The sequence below is a fragment of the Aegilops tauschii genome, chromosome 2 (genome assembly GCF_002575655.3).
Source record: "Aegilops tauschii subsp. strangulata cultivar AL8/78 chromosome 2, Aet v6.0, whole genome shotgun sequence".
Classification (NCBI taxonomy): Eukaryota; Viridiplantae; Streptophyta; class Magnoliopsida; order Poales; family Poaceae; genus Aegilops; species Aegilops tauschii.
In genome coordinates, this window is record NC_053036.3 from 610290859 (window position 1) to 610296858 (window position 6000).

A 6000-nucleotide genomic window follows, 5' to 3' on the forward strand; every position below is an offset into this window, starting at 1 on the left:
GCAGGAGACTAACATATATGTCTATTTGAACAAATAGGCTTCGATGCTAGCGGCAACCTCCCATGCCGCCGAAGTCTCCGAACTAAAGCAAAGGTTGGAGCGGGCCGATGAGGAGCTCATCCATGCCAACAAACAACTGGAGGACAAACAAGGTATGCAATACGTATTCATATCTGAAAATGATATGAGTTGTTACGTTATCTTGCTGATCGTGTTGTTATGATGCTCATAGGCGACGCGTCTGAGGTCGAAACCCTCAAGAACGCGCTGGCCGAAGCCCAGAAGAAGGCGGAAGAGGAACGAGCCGCCCGCCAAAAACACGAACCAAGGGTGGAGGAAGTCCAGCAAGAGCTCAAGGACGCAATAAGTAAATGCGAGTCCTTGGAGCGCAAGGTTGCGGATCGAGATTACGAACTTGCTAAGGCCCTCCAAAGCGCACAGGAGGCCCGGGCTGAGGCCCAGGGCGCCCTTCGGGAGATCCAAGAGGCGAAACAGATCGCGGCGGGTAAGGCCTTTAATATGCAGAGCAAATTTGTGAGGAGAAGGTACATCTTACTGACCCGAGTTTGGAGTTCTCCAGGAGCGTTTGCGGATCTGCTCCGGGGTGTTGCTGATGCTGCGGAGTTCTTCCGAGCCGAAGAGGGGAGCTCGACGGAGAAGTTGTTTTGGTCGCAATACCTTGCGCCAGAGCATCCAGTGCCCCTTAGCGATCAGTTGAACAGCTGACCGAACTTCATAGGATGGCCAGATTGGCTATGAAGGATTTTATAATCCGTCTGTGGCCTGTCAAACCCATACCCAGTAGTTACTTCGGGCTCGTGAAGCGGCTGGTCAATGCCTGCCCCCGACTTGATGCCGTAAAGCGGTCGGTCTGCATCGAAGGTGCGCGGATGGCCTTCGCCCGTGTCAAGGTGCATTGGGCGAAGATGAACGCCGTCAAGCTCGCAACCGAGGGACCGCCCGCAAGCAAAGAGCACCGCACGCCGGAGCGGTATTTCGATGATGTCCTGGAAGGATCCCGCATTGTAGAGGGCCAGTGTTCGAAGGACATCATTTTTGAATGAATGTATCTATGTTGTCCAATCCTGTATTATGGAACAAGACCTATAGATGATATGTTGCTTGCTTTATTTTAAAATGTTTCCTCCTGTGCGTCCGTTTACGATATCTGAGAGTTGGCCAGTCGTCGGCTTCAGCCCCCACGTAGGTAGTACGGGGGTGTTCGGGATAGCACATAAACACACTTGACCCAACGGCTTGGTCCATGAAGGAGGTGTTAGTGCGGCGAACCAGGCAATCGGACTATGTGGCTTTATCGCTCTCACTTAGCCATAGGAGTTTTACAATGTGGGCGCAGCCCCTAGTATTGTTCGATTATCCGAACTTGGGTGCTGTGGATGCCCGGCCGAGTGAAGGCCGGCCTGTCGCGTAATGCGGAAAAAATCACAAGAGGTTTATACTGAGTCATCGAATAGCTGACCAGCTCTCGCCGCATCATGACAGTCAGTTTTCGGCTTTATCTACTGAGGTGTTTATCCGGATGAACCGGAAACACAATCGCAGTAGTTCTCCCTTTACTACCTTAGCCGAACAAGGCAGAACATAAGCCAGTAACCGCAGGAGCCGGGCAACCCAACTATTGACCAAAGACATGATTCGGAGCCGATGCATATAATGTTATGGTCGGGACGCCGAATTGCACTATGAAAGTGTTCAGACTTTATTTTATATTTAAGAAATGTACGTGGCTCAATAGAGCCCCTGGCGATTTAAGTCGTACTGAGGTGTACATGACAATCGGACAAAAACAGGGAAATACATATTAAGAGGTAAGCCAGTACCGCATGGGTTGGGCTAGAAACTGTTTCCATTATAGTCTGATTGATACGTCAAAACGTATTGGTACAAATAGTGCGGTAAGCAACAAGGCTATTTTACATGCCGAGCACAAGGGAAAGTTGTGTGCGTGTCTTGAAAACGGACGAGGTGATCTTTAAAGACCCTTTAGGTACTCTGCCACGCGTCTACGCTGCTTTTCTCCTTGGTGTATTGTCCTTCGAGAGGATCAATGATCGGTGTTTTCATGGTAGGCCCCGAAAAGAGGCCTTGGTACCGTCGAAAAGGTGATGTGGGTTGTAAGGAACCTGGAAAAAATAAAAATAAAAAGAGAAAAAGGAAATATGAGTGTCCGGATAAGGTCTAGCCGTATTGTGGACTTTATCTTTATTATGCCTCCATCCTTTCCCATGGTATCTTTAGTGCATAGTTATGTACGCGTGGTACATATGCCACAATTTGGTAGGGGCTGAGATGGAGGCCGAATTGCTAATCGAGCTCCTGGCGAGCTGGACTGTCGTACTGTGGGGTAGTCCGGACTCGTTTGACAGTGTCCGGGGACTTGGCCGCCGATGTAACAGTTGGCTTGATAAGGCCGCCCTGTACTTCCGCTGCCAGGGCCGCGGTGTGCTCCTCAGTACAGAGGGAGCATTTCATGTTTCCATTGACTGTTATAACACCGCGTGGTCCGAGCATCTTGAGATTGAGATAGGCATAGTGTGGGACTGCATTGAAGCGAGCGAACGCGGTTCGTCCGAGCAGTGCATGGTAGCCACTGCGGAAGGGGACGATGTCGAAGATCAAGTCTTCGCTTCGGAAGTTGTCCGGCGAACCGAAGACGACCTCCAATGTGATTGAGCCCGTGCAGCGGGCCTCTACACTAGGTATTACTCCTTTAAAGGTAGTTTTAGTGGGCTTGATTCTTGACGGATCAATACCCATCTTGCGGACTGTGTCCTGATAGAGCAGGTTAAGGCTGCTGCCGCCGTCCATGAGGACTCGCGTAAGGTGGAATCCGTCAATGATTGGGTCGAGAACCAGTGCGGCCGAACCTCCATGACGGATACTGGTCGGATGGTCCCTACGATCAAAGGTGATCGGGCAGGCCGACCATGGGTTGAATTTTGGGGCGACTTGCTCTATTGCATAGACGTCCCTTAGCGCGCGCTTGCGCTCCCTCTTGGGGATATGAGTAACGTATATCATATTCACCGTTTTGACTTCGGGGGGAAATTTCTGATGTCCCCCTGTGTTCGGTGGACGAGGCTCCTCGTCGTCGTCCTCGCTGGGCGACCCTTTCTCCTTATGTTCGATATTTAACTTACCCAACTGTTTAAAGACCCAACAACTTCTGTTGGTATGATTGGCAGGCTTGTCGGGGGTGCCGTGAATCTGGCAGGGTCGATCGAGTATTCGGTCCAAGCTGGATGAGGCCTTGAATGGCTTCTTCCGCTGACCGGACTTGGAGCCGCTAAATCCGGCGTTGACCGTCGTGTCTTCGGTATTGTTATTGTTGCTTCGACGCTTGTGTTTGTTGCGTCGGGGCCTGCCGTTACTATTCCTGGCTTCGGAAGTGCCAGGTTCGCTTGTACTATTACTGCTACGGGCTAGCCAGCTGTCTTCGCCCGCGCAAAAGCGGGTCATGAGTGCTGTCAGGGCTGCCATGGACTTTGGCTTCTCTTGGCCGAGGTGTCGGGCGAGCCATTCGTTGCGAATGCTATGTTTAAAGGCCGTTAGGGCTTCGGCATCTGGACAATCGACAATCTGGTTCTTTTTAAGGAGGAACCTAGTCCAGAATTTTCTGGCTGACTCTCCGGGCTGCTGGACAATATGACTGGGGTCATCAGCATCTGGAGGCCGGATATAGGTGCCTTGGAAGTTGTCTCTAAAGGCATCCTTCAGGTCTTCCCAGCTTCCAATAGAGTTTTCTGGGAGGCTGTTTAACCAGTGCCAAGCTGGCCCCTTAAGTTTTAGGGGAAGCTATTTGATGGCGTGTAGATCGTCACCGCGAGCCATGTGAATGTGGAGAAGAAAATCTTCAATCCATACCGCGGGATCTATTGTGCCGTCATATGATTCAATGTTCACGGGTTTAAACCCTTTTGGGAACTGTTGCTCCATTACCTCATCGGTGAAGCATAAGGGGTGTGCGGTGCCTCTGTATCGGGCCATGTCATGACGCAGTTCGGATGAAGTCCGTATGCGGTTTTCGGCCCGGGCGTGGTTATGCTTGTCGCGCCAGGCTTGATAGCCGTCTTCTCGCGCCGGGGCACGCCTCGCGATCCGTAGATTGATCTGGTCTGACCTGCTCTATTTACCAGGTCCTATCGTAGGTCATATGTGTATCCCCGAGCTGTTGTTTCTATGCTTTTACGGTGAGGTGGTGCGGGCTGGTGTTCGGCTTGAGTTGATGTTCTGTCTCGGCCACGTGGTGGTCGGTCAGGTCTGTCAGCCGCGTTACGCGCTGGTGGTATGGGCTCCAGCGCCTCATCGTCGAATTGGGGTAGCAGCTTACGCTTCGGGTAACTCTTGGTTAGGCGTTCGAGGCCGTATTCTTCGGCAGCCAGGACATTAGTCCATCTGTCGTTGAGCAGATCTTGGTCAGCTTGAAGCTGCTGCTGCTTCTTCTTTAGGCTTCGTGCAATGGCTATTAGCCGGCGCTTAAAGCGCTCTTGTTCAAGGGGTTCTTCTGGCACGATGAAATCTTCATCGCCGAGGCTTACATCGTCTTCGGAGAGTGGTAGATAGTTGCTATCCTCCGAGTCCTCGTTCCCTGTTGGCTCGTCAGGGTCAACTTGCCCGTCCTCCCGATCATCCTGTTCGGATGTTGGTTTGATGGGGGCTTCTTGGTCTTCGACGTTCTCCGGAGTACTATTGTCTCTGGTGCCGGTATTGCTATCTTTTCCGCGACGCGATTTAGATCGGCGTCGCTGACGTTGACGCTTTGGTGGTATCTCAGGAGGTTCATCCTCGACCGGATCCTTCTCATCGTCGTCGTCGCCTTCTTTAGGTGTGTCCACCATGTACACGTCATATGAGGAAGGGGTCGTCCAGCGTCCGGTGAACGGCGGGTTTTGGGCCTGCTCCTCTCCGGCATCGTCGTCCATACCGTCGATGTCTTCAGAGGCGTAATCGAGCATGTCGGTTAAATCCTCGACAGTGGCTATGAAGTGGGTGGTGGGTGGGAAGTAAAATTCCCTGCTTTCAGCCCCTAGTCCGGGCTAGGCACAATTCGGAAGCGATTCCTCTATGATGACGAGGGATCGTATTAAGTCCAAAGCCCCGTTTAGGAGCGAGCTTTGGACAGGGAAGCGAGAGTCCGTAGATTAGGGCGGGACAGAAGTTCCCTGGCCGAGCTTACATGGCGCGGACTTCGAGGGTTTGGAGCTAGTGTTTGGAGAGGAGTCTGGCTTTATGATGACAGAGGGAGCCTGACGTAACTCCAGGCCTGCCGGTGATATTATCCCCTTCGGTTCTCCAGTGTCGGGCTCTAGAGCTGTAGAGAGTCCGGCGGGCTCTAAACTCCCGTCCTCAGACCTGATGACGTGCTCCGGATCTAAGGCCAGAGCGGTAGTCGGGGCCGTGAACCCTTGGAAGATCAAGTCTCCTCGGATATCAGCGACATAGCCCAGATTTCCAAAACTGATCTGATGACCAGGGGCGTAGCTGTCGATCTGCTCTAAGTGGCCAACCGAGTTGGCACGCAGTGCGAAGCCGCCGAACACAAAAATTTGGCCGGGGAGAAAAACCTCCCTCACGGCAGCATTGTTGTAGATGATCGATGGAACCATCGAGCCTTTCAACGACGACACAGTGGAACTCTCAACGAAAGCGCCAATGTCGGTGTCAAAACCGGCAGATCTCGGGTAGGGAGTCCCGAACTGTGCGTCTAAGGATCGAAGGTAACAGGAGACAGGGACACGATGTTTACCCAGGTTCGGGCCCTCTTGATGGAGGTAATACCCTACTTCCTGCTTGATTGACTTTGATGAATATAGGGGTTACAAGAGTTGATCTACCTCGAGATCGTAATGGCTAAACCATAGATGCCTAGCCTTTATGATTATGATTGCCTCTATGGACTAAATGCTCCGTTTTATATAGACACCGGAGGGGCCTAGGGTTGTACAGAGTCGGTTTACAGAGAAAGGAATCTTCATATCC